Below are 17,716 nucleotides of genomic sequence, written 5' to 3' on the forward strand. Positions count from 1 at the left end.
CGATAAACACCTTGTGTTGCAGCAGGTAGTTCACTTTTCTATTCTAGTGTGAAATATTTAGGAATTGGAACCTGCAAGCAATTTCCAGGCTATGAAGTAGCATCAGTATCAGGGAAGGCTACTTTAGAGTCTCTTGGCATACCTAATACTTGGAAGAGTTATTTCTTCAACCCTAAACAAATGTCAGTGCAGAAAGGAAAAATGAGCTAAGAGGAGATCTCCAGTTAGAGCAGATGCCTGGAGTTGTGCAGTGCAGCTCTGAAGAAATATATATATAAGTTTTATATACTTTTAATAGCATCGTTATATTAGAAATAAAATGCTTTCAAGACTGTATTTAAAATATTGTTGCTTTCACAGCTTTTGATTATATATGTAACATTTTTCTGATCTGAATATCCATTTCGATTATAAACTATGCTCATGTTATTTACCTTAAAAATTATAAACTGCTTCTTTTACACGATTATAATAATTTTTATCTTTTTATCATTAGGTTTTTAATACCAGGAGATTTAAATTTATTTAATCTATTTATGCAGTAGTGAACTGGGGAAAAAAAAAGAAAAAATCAATTATGCATGGTGGTTTTTCACTATGATGGGATTTAAATTAAGAATTAAGATCTTAGCAACTGTGGCTCACAGCACCACAGAAGTACTGAAAATCCAACCAGTTTTTGCTAAAAGCCAAGCATAGGTTTTTCCTCCAGTGGCAAACCCATCAATTTTGAAGTCTATGGACAGCAGAAAATACTGGCTTTTTCTGGTATGAGACCTATCACTTCTAACATTGTGGGTGCAGGTCACCTCTGATCACTGTGGCTTCCAGAAGACATTTTAAACACTGCATTATAATAGCCTTAGGGAGCTTCCGAGGCTCATTAAGGAATGCATGGACAGCAACTGAAACAAATTCAATTAAGCACATGACTTTTTATAATTAGCCATTGTAAGTAATTCTAAATCTCGTATTTCATTTGAAAAATAGATCAAAAGATTCATGTTTCTTGGGAAATAATTGTTTGGTATTCCTCTTGACTTTCATTTATACAACTGTCTGAACCTGAGCAAAGCCAGTATGACATTATTGCCAGTTGGCCCTCGGCATTTGCAGAAGTGTGACTGAATGCTCAGTGTTTGTAAGGGTGTGGAAATGTTTCAGGCATCTCTTGCCTGGACAAGAGGAAGAGCAAGGACATAGGAAGCGTCACTGTGTCTCTTAAAGGGCAAGTACCTACAGCCATGGGAAAATACAGCTGGGGACATCTGTAGGTAGCAGCCTTCACACCATGCTCTTAAGGTTGTTTCCTTTATATGACATGGTATGTTGTTCATGCATTTATCTCACATTTGTACCCTCTTCTGTCACCTCCAGAGGTCTGGCACAGTTCTGAACAAAGCTGTTTTAACTTTCAGGGAAAATGAATGTTAATTCTGTAGCTTGGACAGACAAAAGGTTCCATAAAAACAGCTGTCAACACCATTTCAATCAAGCGTCACTCCAGGTAGTGAAAGGCTTTGGGTGGAGGAACATGGGAAAAACCCCCTGAATGTCTTTCAAGGGCCTCTGGATATGTTAGGGCTATTCCTTTTCCTCTGTCTGCTTTGGGCAGCTGCAGTGGTTAATTCCTCCCTTCCCTGTTGATTGAGTGCAATCACAATCTGTTTTAGCAGTTATTTTACCATGTTTGTGCTCTTTATCCATGCTTTTTGTTGTCTGAGCTTTGTTAGTAAGCCAGTTTATTCCAAGTCCTTTGTTTTCTGATTAATGTACACCAACATGGTGCTCTTGCTATGTTTGGTAGGATGACTTGTAAAGAAAGCAAGCTTTCATTTATTTTTTTTTGTGTACACAAGCATTACTTGAAGCTAAACATAACTAATTATTTTTGACGTGTGTTTTATAAGAGTTTTTCTTTACCAAACCTACATGTTGGCCTATGTGATTCATTCAAGTTGTTCTGACAGTTAGATTTTACAGAGTGGAAAGATACAGGCAGGCTGAATGACACTGTGTACATGTCCTTATGATGGGAGTTCCTCATGATGAATGTTTCTGCGATTCATGTTTTTGTAAAGAATGCCAAGGGGATGACTATGGATACATCAGTTGTCATAACTTGTAGTTCAGTTAACAATCGTGGAGTAACTGTTTAAAAAAACAGCTATTGTACAGGAATGTTCAGTTATGTTTGCTTTGCTAGACTTCATGCAAGCATGATGAGGGATGTGCTAGACATGTCTCGTGACTTCTGAATCGCTGGGGTAAAAGGTCTGCTGCAAGTAGGAACAGATTTGTTGTTAAAGAATCCTGTCTGGAAGCATTCCTACAGTAATATATATTCTGACTGCACACCTTTTAAACAGTGGTGAAAGCTTTCTTTGAGCTACATTGCTAGCCTGCAGTGCTTAGTTACTCTGTGGAAATACATCGGTGGAACTACAAAGAGATGAATTGTTCCGATATTCTGGACTTCTCAGGAGGATGTAGAGCAAAGCATATTGCTGTAGTGGTTGCCTCTGAGGGCTTGAGCCTGCCTCTGACATCAGCAGCATCTAAGTCAGAAGTGGCGTTAGAAATACGAAAGGGAAGTCTTGTTGTGGGACGCGTTGAGTCGGCTCAGTCTAACAGCTGGGACCTGCTTCTGAGATCAAATGACAGTAGAGCTGTTTCTTGGTGAAAGGGATGAGCAGAGGGAAATCAGTGAGATAATGTCTGCAACAGTACCAAACAGGGAGGCTTCTAAAGCATTTCTGTTTGTATCTACACTTCCTTGTGTGAAGGATTTAAATAAATAGTAAGAAGTCTGGATGATTTTTGTGACTATCAGTAATAATAACATCATGATCATAAAGAAGAACCACTAGTACCAACTACCAATTTAACCTGGCCCTCTGCAATAAACTGGAGATGCCTGATTTCCAAACAGGCCCAAAAGAATTTTGCTTTTATTCCCAAAACATAATGCCAACAGGATATTATGAACAACAGGAGGAAACTCAGGAAACTCCTTGTTGAACTTGTACAGAAGGACAGTTGACAGAATAGTAATCTCAAATATTGTGGGCATAATTTATAAATCTGTTTTATTCTACTCTAATTACGCAGGAACTATGAGCCTGATTTGAAAACAGTTGTTAGGCAAAGAAGTTCATTCTAATACAGGAAAATTTGTTCTTAAGGTATCTTTTTCCTTTCTTCTTCCTGACTGACATCTATACTATCCCCCAGCAGAACCTGATCCTGCAAATCAGTGACTTTTTGACCACAAAACCATGATGGAGCTGGTAAAAAGAGTTACCTTGAAAATGTAATGAGAGATCAGCAATTAACTGGTGTCCAAAAAGATGAAAAATATGAAATTAACGTATATTGAAATATAGGCTATAGCTTAAGTAATATTTTCTTAAGCAAAGAGGGGCTGATTTTAACTACATCACTTCCTTAGAACAATTACTGTACATGTCTGTAAAGAAACTCTATTGTTGCAGGCTATTTAAATCAGCATCCACATATAAATATTTGTCTTAAGTAAGATTTGAGGAGAACCTGTGTAAGTATCTTGCTTCCCAGAGTGAAGGCAAAGATTTACTTCTGGGTGTATTTGAATATGAAAGCTACGCTGTGCTGGCAGTGCTGTGTGGAAGTATGTAAACTTTTAGTTTCCCAGGCTAACATACTGAAAGTGAGAAATGATAGTGCTGAAATGTAGAACCTGGCATCAAACTGACAAGATGTCAGAGCACGCTTGCATGAAAAATTAAGGGTAAAAAAGATGAACTCTCTGAGAGGCTGTGGAATGGTTGTGTAATTATTAGATACTTCTGCATCTACTGACACTCAGGTTTGGTTTTATTTAATAAATAGTGGGATGTGCTGTATTCTCCAGCAGCAATATTCTCAACACTTTTAAAAGTAATGTGGGCAGCTGTTGCACAACAGCATGCAAAGAGAGAAATTAGAGAATGTGCTCTGTACTGAATGGTAAGGGTACTTAGTATGCTGCTTAAAATAATCTGAGCATGATACCTTGCCTGTAACAACCTAAGAATCAGTATTTTCTCATGCCTTCATCTTCCTTTAAGCCATCCCATAGTGAGAGTTCTTGTCTGTTACGTCAAGCCGTGGGTAAACGTTCAAATACTGCTTTTCCTGAATTCCCCCAGGAGGTGATTTTTCTCATTTCTTCAGCTCCCATTTTCACTTCTCTCCCCACCTTTGTGTGTTAATACTAAATCAAGATGTTATATTCTTTTTAATGGGAATGAAAACACTGTGACAGATGCTGAGGGACAAGTCCTGTAGTTTGTGAATTCATAATTCTAATCCTGGATCTCCTAGCCATGAAAACTAAACCCAAGTATGTACTCTTATATTCTGTCCTTCTAAAGACTCTATCGAGTTCCAGGCAGGGAAAGGAATAAAGAAACGGATAATCTCTTCAGAATTTTCTACGTGCCTTATACAGAAGAATAGTGGATCAAGAGTGTTAAACAAAGGAAGGAAGGAGACTTAGATTTCTTGCCAAGAGATTGAAACCACCCGATCTCTTACCAAGCAGGTTTATTTTGCTGGCAACAGTTTCCTCACCTTAAACAGCTCCTTTTCATCTGCAAAACTAACAACAGTGAGGAAAACAGGCTCTGCAGAATGGCAAGGCTGTAAGAATGTGCTCTAGCTAAGGTAGGGACTGATTCACGTTCAAATTTAGATACGGACCAGAAAGCACGGGCACTTCCAGGTGTCCTCAGTTCTGAGACAAATGTTACTTTTTGTCTCTTAAGTAGATGAAAGTTGCTGGATTTGCAAATGTTGACCTCCTACTGCACAAAAAAAATTTTAACTGCCTTTGCCATTGAATAAAATGTGACCCTGATTTGCAGGATTCCGTGTATCCTGGATTCTTTTTTAAAATATTGAGATTTACTGAATTGAAGAAACTGAATTCCTTTGAAGTGAACTGAATGCATCAGTTCTGAAACTCGGCCTCCCTCAAAAGGGGTGAGTTACTTGTGATGCAGTTTACACTGTGTCCTTTGGGTTTATACTCGTGGTTTCAGAGAACTCTCTAAGCAGTTATGAAACACAAGTTGTTAGATATTTTGCATATCTTTTTTAGTGAGGAGGTGAAGATGAAGATGTTTGGTAAAGCCTGAAGTTGCATGGTACCCATGGCAAGCCTTTGACAAGGTTTTCATTTCTATTATGCTAATAAACCCAAGAGCAGAGATGTGTGATGAAATCATCTTCTGTGTGGTGATGGAGTGTAAAGCCTGCACACCTTCAGCCTTTTGTGCCAATCATATTCATGCAAGGCTGATTAATTGAGGGATTAAATAGATACAGGTATCTGTTTAGTCCTCAGTTTAGAACTAAAATAGAAAGGTTTTAATTTGAGATTTTTAAAACAATAACAGAAATTATTACTTTGGAGGAGTGGAAGTTGTGATTAGTGTGCTGTAATAGCACAGGGATGGACACAGGGATAATTTGTTTTTCTCAGATCCCTGGAGCAGCCACTGCTCCAGACTGTGAAGCATTGTTCTGAAATGACCATGATCTTAACATTATCTGGATATCTGAAAAATAAACATTCTAAAATCAGTTTAGGACAGGATATATGAAGCTTTAAATCTTCATTTTAATTATGAATGGCAGCAAGTGCATTAATTGTGTTTTGTTTCTGCGGTCTTCCGGTAAGGATAAAAATAGACTCAGTCTGTAAAAGGTATTCTTCCAAATCAACAATGATTTATTTTTTTACAATAGCAAAAGAGGAAATGCTGTCTGAATCTTTTCTTTTTCCCCTTGCAAATACTTTCTAATTTATAGTAAACCAAGTGAGCAATCCTCTATTAATTTGTTTTTACCTTTATATAGCTAGCAGACTGCAGCTAATGCTTTAACAAATGAAGAAATAACATTTCAGTCTCTGACATGTAGCTTTGGGTCACCTAAAAGACAGGAAAATATTTGGACTATTTAGAATAAATTAATTTATTTTCCAATATTAAGTGAAAAACAGTTCTGTAGTGTACAAACATGAAGCTAGAACTACACCTTCTGACTGAGCCATGCATACCAAGCTACCTGCAGTGGAGTTTTGCACATTCATCTCTAGGGGAGCGGTTCACCTACCAATTTCTCAGTGGCTCAGTGTATGATTTAAAGATCACTCTGTAGCCCTTTGTGTAGTTTTCTTTTTCCAGTGTGAAAAACATAAATGTTTTTGTCAACTTAAAGGGCTTTTGTTTCCTTAAAGCAGCAAAGCAATGGGGCAGGAGCCACAGAAGGAGACACTTGAACGGCTTGAGAGCACAGTGTATGTGCTCAGTAGAACTCAATTAAAAAAATCTTTATTACAAGAGTCTCTGTGGTCACAGATGCTTATCTGTGTAATTCTAAGTGATACCCTGAGGATTTTTTTTGAAGGCTATTCTGCTGCTTCAAGTTCAGGCAGCAGTAGTTTTGTTTACTTTGTGCTTAATATCAACCCTTTTTAGAGTCTTATGAGAGAGAAAGTTAGAAAAAATATTTTAGCTATGTGCTAGGAAATGTCTTTGAGATTGTGCATACCCTTATGAAAAAACAGTCCCTCTTCTCTTACTTGAGCTCTAGTGAACGAATACTTCAGATATCCAAAAGATTTATTCTGAAATCAGTTGTTTAAAAACAAAACAAGAAATGTACTGAACACAACACTACTTGACTCAGACTGCACACCAACTTAGAAAAGGGAGTAATATGAAAGAAGGAATTTTTTAATTAATAGGAATCTTAATCAGCTAATTGTCTCTAGAAACTGATTTATTATGTATGACTTGACCCAAAAGAAGTGAAAATCTTACATCTTGGAAACAGCAGAGTCTGTCACAATGGGATTTTATCTTTATTGGTATTACAGAAACCAAGTTAGAAAATACAATACTTTTTTTTTTAGGGTTTTTTTGTTGGTTCTGGTCTTTGATTTGTTTTGTTTTTCTTTTATTGCCAGAGTTCACAAGTCTAGCATTAAAACCAGGGGAAGTTTCTGTATAATTAACAATGGAGATCATGTTTGATTATTCAAGACATCCATTGTTGGGAATTTATCTCCAGGGTTTAGATTTTAAATGAGCCTTTCTACATTTTCCCTGTTACTAAGCTGCTGTTGAAGAACTCAAATAACAGGGGGTGTATTCAAATAGAAAAGAAAAAAACCTGCAGCTGAAGAATTACAGCTAAATTAATTTCAGGAATTAAATTTACTCTTGTCAGGAATATGTATCATCATACATCTCATAATTTTTACTTGGTTGTTAAATTTCCATATTTGTTTAGGTAAACTATATAAAAATTCTAATGTATATATTTATCACTTCTAGCTGACAGAGCCCTGAGTCACCAAAGACTCTAAAGTAGACCTACTCAGTCTTTTTTTTAAAGTGAACATGCTGAAAGAAACAAAAAACTTCCTCTTTTTAAAGCCACTTGGTATTAGGACACAAACTTCCAACCCAGCAAGAGGTCTTTGCAGAGACAGCTGAGGCTTATCAGAGGAGTCTGGTTAGTAAGTTAACTCCTGCCCAACGTGCCTTAGGGGATGAATTTTTGTGTTCAGTTTTGCCTTTCATTTGGGACTTTACACCATTAGGGTCCTATAGAAACACCCATATTTCTGGGGCTGGGGCTGAGCCTTTTCTGTGCTGTAAGCAACCCCTTTTTGTTTGTTCCAGCTTTCCTGCCTGCTAGTCCCTGCTTGCTGTGCCTCTGCCTGCCCTCCTCACCCTCTGCTCTAGAGCTGCCTCTCCAGAAAGGTCAGTGCTTCTCCAGGCAGCTCCCCTCTCCTCAGAGAGCTGCAACCAGAATGAGGGGAAAGGTAGCCTGCTGCTCTGCTCTCCGTACTGCTTAGATGATGTATACACATAGAACCTATGCATGAGACAGAAACAGATCAGTAAAAAAATACAGTCTTTTGTCCCATCATTAACTCTTCAGTGTTATTTTTCAACCTGCATGTTAATCACAGGGTAAGAAATCTGCCCCAAATGTCATTAAAATGGAAAGAAGATGATAAAAATAGGAGAATACTCAGAGCTTTGTAAGGAAATGTAAATTTCTATTTTTGCACGTAGGTGCAAACCTTTTCAAAGTTAACAGCTCGGGATTGCAAATGAGGTTTTGTCTTTCCACTGTAGAAATGGCACTAATGTCAAAACCTGAATCCCTTCTGTCTTCCCCTAAATTCAGAATTCCTTGGGTCTGTGTTCAAGAACACTGTTTAACAGCAGTTACGACTCTTCCGTGCGGCATAAAGAATTACTCCTCCCATCTGAACACAGAGTTTCTGATTTGTGGCTTATTTGTCTCCCAGTTTATTTAAGGGTATGCATATGCAGATCAGTATATGTAGATAAGATGAACTGGCCTTGTATCTTCATAATTTGCATTCTTAATTATGAAGTAAACCAGTCTCATTTTCATTGAAATTAACCCTCCTTCTAAGAATGTTTTAAACTACAAAATCCACGTTTGCAAGACCTATGTTATAGCTACCCTAGCTAGACTTACTGTGGATGTTGACATCATGACTTAGGATACTAACAAAAAAAATCTGCTCTTGCTGAGATCATCTCAACCACTTGACAACTGCCACAGGGGAGGCAACAGGTGTAACTAATTCATGGACAAACTTAAGGCAGGTGTTTGCTGTTGCTTTGTGGGGTAGGTATTTGACTGCTGTTTTGGGCAATGTATAATGAATTTGAGAAATCCAAGAATATGAATTCATTGCCAGCTGTGCTTTGAAACAGCCTGTGTAACAATTTGCTTTCCTGTGTGGTGTTTTAAATGGGACTAACTGTATTTTTTTGCTATAGTTATACAGGGCAACAGAAGTCATTCCTCTCAAGCAGTGGTTAATAACCTTCTACATGCCAAATTTCACTAGTCCAACTTGCCTAGAGTGCAAGGATAGCAGCTCTACAGCTGCCTTAGCACTAAAGGTGTGCCTGTGTGACTAACTATGGTCAGTATGTGTTTACGTGCTGAGAACACCGCACCGGCCTTTATGGCACACGAAGTACAGTTCCTTCATCAGCTTCACAAATCATCTTCCACACAGGGACACTGTATTGTGATTTCTGGCAGAAATCACAACCAAATTTGGTCCTTAGGACAACTGTAGGTAAGTACTTTGTTTTATTCATATTATGGAATTATTGAAGTGAAATAAAATAGTCCATTTCTGTGGCCCGAGTTCATTACCAACATCTCTTGGATATAGTCAATATGTCCTAGGACTTAATGTTGGAATGTGCAATTCTGATAGCACAAACCTACGCAGATGGGCTTGTATTATAAATGATCTTCTCTTTCTTCTGTTTGCAAACAATTTAGTAAATAAATAAAACATGAAGATTGATGGTACTGTAACAACAAAGTACCCATTACAATTACAGCAGCAGAGAACGGCAATAAATAGGATGTAGAACACTGCAGTCTAATTTTTTTAATACTCAGGGAGTTTTTTGTAGCTAAAGATTTTGGTTTTGTGATTATAACAGATCACATTTTGATAGGGTTTCCCTTCACATTTTCAGCGATCAATTCCTGCTCCTCCTACTCAGATAGTCCCATTCCTGTCTGGGCAGTATCTCCCCATACACAGAGGAACAGCGTGGGGAGAAGACTCAACAATTATATTTGTTATGTGAGCACTTGAGTGTGGATGTTTGTTGTCTTCATCTGCAGTATGAATCTGAAAAAATGTTCCCCAAGCTGCTGTGTATTAAAAAACTTGCATTTTACTGTCATCTGATAATAACCAGTTGCCCTTAAATTATACAGAGATCATTTAAATGTACTGGTTTAAGTATAGTTTTATTTCAAAGAATTGCATCTGGCAGTAGGAGGTAGAATGCACATTTTTAGATTGTATGATGATTAGGGAGCAGTGGAAAGGGAGGCCTGTTGTATGTGCTTGTTCTAATGAGAAAGAAATTGGAAAATACAATTTTAAAATAATTTAGTATCTTTACCAGTGGCACTTTTGGGAAAATGTGCCACAGGGAATGAAACCTGTAGAAGCCTGCAGAATCAAAAGAAATGGTATATGATCCTATGTAGCTCTAATCCTCTCTTATTCTTACAGTATGTGTTCATAAAACTACATTATAGACTAGAAAGCGTATTTACTGCTCTTTCAAAGCCACAGATAGTTAAAAATCAACAAAAACCCAGTTTCAAATAGGCTACTTTGTTTAAATTATTAAATTATTTGCTGTATGGGTAGTATAATATTTTTTAAAAATGCCGTAGAAAAGGTCAGACCAAAAATAGACTAATGGTGGAATTCCCACACATTCAGGCTAGAAAAGAAAATGCTGACTGTCATTTTCCATTTTCAAAAGTTCTCTTTTTTCCAACTTCCTCTTTCAAAATCATGTAAACAAACAGACTGACTGAGTAGTAACAAGAAAAATTAACATGATCTCAGTTTGTAAGTCTTGTGACTTTGTACTGGCATTCCACATTTGTGCTCACTATAGGGATACTCCCTACAAATGAATCTATCATGGATGTAGGACTTGACTGGAAGAAACACTGAGCATCTTCAGTATCGTTTGTGGTTAATGAGATGAAGCTGGTTATCCTTTAAACAAATCTAGCTCTCATCATCGAGTGGCAGAAATAGTCACAAGAAGTTAGTGAGTAACCTCAGATGAATACATTAGGTAAGAGCCCTTTCTGTATACCAGCTTGTTATCAAACATTTTTGTTATTTCACTTTGATGCCCCTGTCACCAAGGTGTTTGTATAGAATATACACACAGTTTGGATTAGGAAGTAAAATGAAACATCCCCAGAACAAGTAGGTTACAATATATTTTTAACAGTTAAATGGGAACTACATGGGAATGGTTTATATAACACAGTGAACTTTTTGCTAAGCAGAACATAAAAGCTAGCTTGCTATAATTTTTTTCTTAGCTAATGTATGCTCAGAAGGACTAATAATAGGCCTTATGAATCACAAGCATTCATTAAGTAAGCCACCAGAGTTTTAAAAACATAACAGTTGAGATCTAGTCTGTTTGAAGTGAACAAGTAAATTAATATGTTTTAAAAAATAGTGACTCTTTTAAAAACACTATGATAATATGCTTCTAAATATTTAAGATCCTCTGTGCAAACCCAGCATGTTAATTATGGGATTAGCAAAAATGTCTTTTGAGACCAAACTTGAACCCATCCTCTAGGTTTTGAAATGCATTTGGAATGCTTGACTCCCTCACGATGGTCCCAAGGGAAAATGGGTTAGTCTCACCCCTGTTTGTTTACTCAGGAAGGCACAGTTTAGGCACAGTGTTTGGCTTGCAGTGAGGAGCTGCTTTTTACTTTTGTCATCCAGCTGGCTTGATACGGGTACAATTAAATCGAATGATTTGTTCAAGATCACTTAGGGAATCAGTGACTTGACTGGGAGAAGAAAGTTGGACTGGGAAAACTGAAAATACTGGTTCCCATCACAGGACAATTTCTCAGTAGCATTTAAATAAATTAGAGGGGCAACCTATTGTATTTCACCGTCATCTGCACAAACTGCCAGCATTGTATAGACTAAATTTACATCAGGAGGGAAATGTAGACACAGAATGAAGACTGAATGAAAAAATTAACACTTTCATTGGTAGCTATCTAAACAGACATACCAGGTATCGACTTTAGGGAAAAAGTTTTGCTATTTTAATGAGACTTTCTTGCTTGTCTTTAGTCATTTATTAACCAACCTATATGAACAGTAATTTGAGGATTTTTGTACTTTACAGGTGTTCAGAGTTCATTTATGGTTTAGTTTTTGGTTGGTGGTTGTTTTGGGTTTTTTTTTGAGGTTGGGGCTTTTTTTCCTTAGTTATCTTTTCTTTTTTTTCATTTTTAACAACCCAGAGACATGTCAGTACTATCACGATGCCATTGTGTTGGTATGATACCACAACTTTAATCTTAAATAACACTAGATTACTGCTAAAGACACTTGCCTGTTACAGGCATTGATTACTGATAAAAGCAGTAAGTTATTGTCTTCTGTTATCACAGATGATGAGACACGCACATCAGCTATTATTATTGGCATCACAAAATTTGGTGGTGAAGGAATAGCAAAATTTAGCATTTTCTAGTTTAGTTTCAGGGGCAGGACATGGTGCTTCAGCAAAGGCAGAGACCCCTGCAATTGCTTTCTGCCCTTCCTTCCAAGTCCTACCTCACTTCTCCAGGCCTCTCCTTCCCTCCAACATCGATTTTTTTAACAGTTTTCCATCTTCATAGATTCTTTATTTCTGCCTCAGTCTGCTGGCTTAGCCAGTGCTGGCTTTCTCCTTGGCTTGCTGCCGGAGTCCTCTGCTGAACTCAGGATGTGGTTCTGCCAATCTAATTGTGGGCTGCTACTGAAAGGGGTAGTCCCATTCCTCCTGCTGTCTGCCCTGGTCTCCCTTGTGAGCAGAGTCAGGGAACGAAACTCGTGTGATTCATTTTCTTTCAGTTCAGCTCTCTGAATCAGGTCATCATGGGGTAAAATGAACACCAATACTAAAAAAAAAAAACCCACAACCAGGGTTGCAAGAGACAGTGGAATAGGGAGAGGAAGGACCACCTCTTTAAGCAACACTTCACAATTAACGTGAGTTTCATCATTAAACTTAATTTCCAGCTCCAAACGCCTCACCCTGCCTTTCCTCTTCTTCGTCTTCCCTCTTTAGTCCGTCTTCCTAATGACTTCTCATATGCCCTTGTCCCAGGGTTACCCATCAGCTAATGCCAGCTGTCTTGCCCATCTCCGTTTTCTGCCTCAGAACTAGCACTTCCCTGGTTTCCCACAGACAGACCTTGTCCAAAACAGTGCCTGTGGTCCTTCACTCAACTGCTGTTTACAAAGTATTAGCTCAAAACGGGAGAAAAAGGCTTCAGCAATTAAAACAGATACTTTATTTTATAAACTCTCTTCAAATCAGCTTTAATTAAGAAGCTCTCTTATTTGTCCTAAAAAACAAATCTGAAACTTAACTCTGTGTGCCATAAAATGGATAAACCTCCTAATAGATGTGACGTGAAACTCCTACAAATTGAGCTTTCCTGACTTCAAACTCTTTGTATTAAAAATAAGCAGTGAAATAGTTCTCCACAGTAGTTAGAGGCTGTCTTTCCTACCGTAAACAAATGCTGAATTCCTGGGCAAAAGTCTCCTCTACGTAATGCAAGTCAACTCCCATTGACTTAACAGGAGTTGTGCTATATATGAGAGCAGAATCTTGTCTCCATGAATAAAGGAGTTTTTTCAAGAGTGAGGGGGCTCTGCACAATGAATGCATTTTTACCAGCCCTTTCTGATTCATTGGCAAACTACCAAACACAAGAACTGTTTCTGTAGTCTTTCTGCTCACACAATGACAGACATTTTCTTTTTCATTTTTAGTGGGAAGTCTTTTGTATTTTTTTCCTCATGAAAATGTGTCTTATGTTTCTTGGTATTTTGTACAATGAAGAAGAAAGTATTTCTCAGTCATAATATTTTTGAAGTCGGTTCTTCCTAACTTTGTCATGTGTCTTCTAATTCCAGTTTAAAACTTAGCTGAGTATGAAGCAGCAGATTTGTGTCTAACTTATCCATGTGTCTCTTGCAACTCAGAAGCTGCTTTGAAATGAGACTGGGCAGACAGACGCCCCGTGGAAATTACAGCAGCAGCTGAGTGATGCCAAAATTTTGTCTTGCTGTGGTCCACCATAGACCCAAACTAGAAAAGAGAGGGGTGGCTTTCTAGTCATCAGGAATCCTCCAACAGGCCAAAGTGAAATTCCTTTTAAAAAGAGCATATTAAATATCTTGATACAACTGATGCTTTAAAAGTTTTGAATCGTTTGTGTTGTATGGTTTACATTTGTATCATTTCATCATCTGTTATTTTCTTGATAGTGAGTCCAGGTGGTTCTCTTCCTGTTGTGCTTTGAAGACCAGGTATTACCAATTACACCTTTACAAAGATCAGTTGTGCAGATGGAACTGTCTTTCCAGAGAAACAGGAATTGTAAATGAGGAACATTCCTCGGGCTGAATGGTCTGCAAAGTCATGTGTCCAGACTGTAACAGTGGATGAGATAGTGAGTGCAAACCTGACACCCATCAGACATCCCTATTCAGAATGAGCAGTCACTCCTGCAATTCTCTCTGTGGAATCCAACCAAATATCTTGATGACCATCCTGACCAAACATAGGCAGAATCCTTGTGGACAGCAGAGACCATCAGTCTGCAAGTAGAGGATACTGCTTCTGACCCAGAATGTGCCATCTCTATCTTGTTTGATAAGCAAAGACTTGGAGCCTATCCACACAGAACTGGATTTCTTCCAAAACTGAATTGAAATGTGTCTTTAAAAAGTCTATCTAATCTCATGCTTAAAAACCAAGCAAAGGTGTACCCGTTATCTCTCCTGATACAAATGATTTAAATATTTAATTACCCTCACAGTCAGGAAATGTCAACATTAGGTTTGTTTAGCTACAGTTTCCAGCAAGTGGATGCCATTGCATTTGTCGGTGAGGTTGAAAAGGTCATGCTATCAAGATCTCTCTTCTATATTTAAGTTTCTATTCAAAGTAACCAAGTCTCTTGTCAGGTTTTTCTTCCAGAAGCTGAATAAGCTGAAGTGTGGAAGCTGTGTGTTGTAAGCTAGCTTGTTTTCTGCTCCCTGGATCATTTTTCAGTACCCTCTGAACTGTCACTTCCATTTTCCTGCTAGAATAAATATCAGAAGTGGGTGCACCCACCAACGTGTGCGCAGAGATCTCCTTTCTAGAAGACAAGTGTTTACGCACACTAGACTGCATTAGTTCTTTTTGCCCCAGCATTGTCTGTGTTTTTCTGAACAAAACAACACACCAGTCTCTGGTGATAATATTTAGAAACAATAGATAGACTTTATAGAACCAACTAGACTGCTAACATAAAATACCTTTGGTTTAGGAATCAGCACCCTGAAGGATGCTGCTAGAAACACATCAACTCATTGATATCTTGCCACTGACAATTACATTTTGAAATGTCAGTGAGCTGGGTTTTAGTCCAGTTATTTCTGCATAAATCAGGTGTTTTGAATCCAAATGTCTTGTGGCACTATATCAGTAGCTTGGAGAAACCCAAGCTTAAAATGGAAGTGCAATTAGTTTTGTCAGCCAAACATTTACTTATTTAAAAAAAAAAAAAAAAAAGTTTGTTCCTATTCATCCAGGCCCTGAGTGCACTAACAGGCCTTAATTGCCCTGACCAACCTGACTTGACCCTCATCACTATGGCCCAGAGCCCTGTTTCACTTGACCAGTGTGCAGGTATCCAGCTCAGGTTGTGCTGATGCCTGGCTGTGGGCCCTGCTGCTCTGGACCCCTGCTCCAGGGCTGGGTTCTAGTCTGCATGCCCGCTGCCTCCCAGGCCTGGCTGTTCCCATGCTCTCTTGCATGAAAGATAACATAGGTCTGGAAAGGATGTAGGCTGTCAAACACTGCACTGCAATTGCAGCTCATCATATAGCAGCTCATGCTGTTGCCGTTCATTACTTTTTATTAGCAAAGACTGGAATATGGGTGGATCTCTCCATTGTTTTACCTGGGATCAGTGTCCAGCTAATGGTTTTGTATGTCCACGAGTTGAAACATTTATGCTTTTGCATCTCAGAAACAGTTTGCTTTGCAGTGGAAATGAGGTTCCACTGTTGCCAAGGGAGGCTGGATGTCAAGTGACCTCTGATTTTGAAAATTAGTATAGTTGTTATAGCCAACCTGAGCCTTTGAACTCACTGGAGCAGGGCATTAACAGATTCCTATGTTTTACGGTGAGCACACCGAAGAGTTCCAGGGATTTCTGGATAATACTAGTTCCTCTGATTCTTTGGTGTACATTTTATGTAATGTTTTTAAAATGTGAATATATTTAAATGCTGAAATTTCATTGCATGATGTAGGGTGTGGGTTTTTTTAATCTGTATTAACTCCTCCGGTCTTTGCTTGCAAACTTTAATGTTATCGAGTCAATATGGTGTCCCATCCAAAGAAGATGGCTATAGGCACATTTTGCTGATATATTACTCCTTCACAGTGCAGGATACCTATTTGAATAATTCAGCAATGCAGTTGTTAGACTGGAATTACAGTTTGGGGTTTGGTTTTTGGGGGTTGGTTTGGTTTGGTTTTGTGGTGACATTCAGAAGAAAAAAGAAAAATGGAGATAGTTTATTTTTGACCTGCAATGGAATATACTAACTGATCAGTGTGGCACAAAGTAGTGAGTGATTATTATTTTATGCTGTTGTAGATAGAATGATTTAGATTATATACTGTAAAAGAATAAAAGTATAGGAAATGGACATGGAGGGGGCAAAAAGGTTTATTCTCTTTTTATGCTTCACATTTCCTGCTTTCTGGCACGAATAATACTCCTCATAAAGATTTAAGCTAACCATACTGATAAATACTTCATTCCTCTTGTGTAACACATCTATTGTCACTCTTACAATTTTAAGATGTAGCCTGTTGTGGCTTTTTCACTTATCTTTGATCTCTGGCGTATGGACGGACTATTTTAAGATCTGCTTTGATGTAGTAGCTCTCCCCTTACACTTGAGTTTTGCAAAATACCTAATGAGCCGTCCAGTATTTACACTGGCCGAGCACCATATTCGGGAGAACACTCAGCTGACCCTCAGGACTGAGGCGTGGGGCCGCGGCGTGCGGTGGCTGGCACCGCTCCCGTTAGCGACCGGGAAAGAGGGAATCGAAGGGCTTAAACGGGAGAGTAAATGGAGTCTGTTCCTCTGCTGTCAGAGGGGAGATGAAGAATGCTTTTTTTTGTGCTGTTCCTTCTTGGACCTTTAGGAGCGTTGATAGCGGTGAGGTTCGGTCTCAGGCTTAAAGAAGTCGCGTTATCAGTCCCCTTTCTGCGGCGTTTTTACACGTTACGTACTTTCACGGCAGGTTTCAGGATGGAGGCGGAATTAAAGCAAGCCCCGAGGTTAGCGCTTCTGGCAGCGGTGCCTCAGGCGCAGCGCCCGCAGAGCCGCGCCTCTCCCGCACCGGCGCTCCCCTGCGGCCCGCTGCGCGGCCAGTGCCTACAGCCACGGCGGTGTCACAGGGCGAGGAGGGGGGAAAGCGGGGTCCTTTCCGCACTTAAAGCTTGCCGGGGAAACACGGGGCTCGGCAGGCAGCTCCCCGCGCGTGTCCGGCCGAGGCGGGACCCCCGGGCGGAGCTGTCCGCGGGCCGGGCCGGGGGAAGGCAGCGGGGCGGGGGGGGGGGGGGACGGGGACACCGCAGGTGCCATTTAGGGCGCGATCTGCTCCGCTGCGCGTCTCTCTCTCCACAGATGGCGATGTCTCGCCGGCGGTAGCCCCACGCTGCCGGCCCGCAGTTCCTTAGAAACGCCGCGACGGCCCCGCAGCCCCCCGCTCTCCCCCCCGTCACCCCCCCGCCCCGTCCCCCGCGGCGGGCACCGACACCGGCGGGTGCCCGCAGGCCCCGCGCGCCCCTGGCCCCAACCGCCGCCGCGCGCGGAGCCGGCGCGGGCGCGAGGTACGGCCGCGTGCCGGCGCGCAGCCTGGGCCCCTCGCTGGCACGCGGCCCTGCCTCGCGGCCGGTGGCCGCCAGGGGGCAGGCGCGCGGCGGACGGGGATTGGCTGGAGAGGGCGGAACG

Source organism: Gallinula chloropus (assembly GCF_964237585.1).
Source record: "Gallinula chloropus genome assembly, chromosome: 8".
NCBI classification, from domain to species: Eukaryota; Metazoa; Chordata; class Aves; order Gruiformes; family Rallidae; genus Gallinula; species Gallinula chloropus.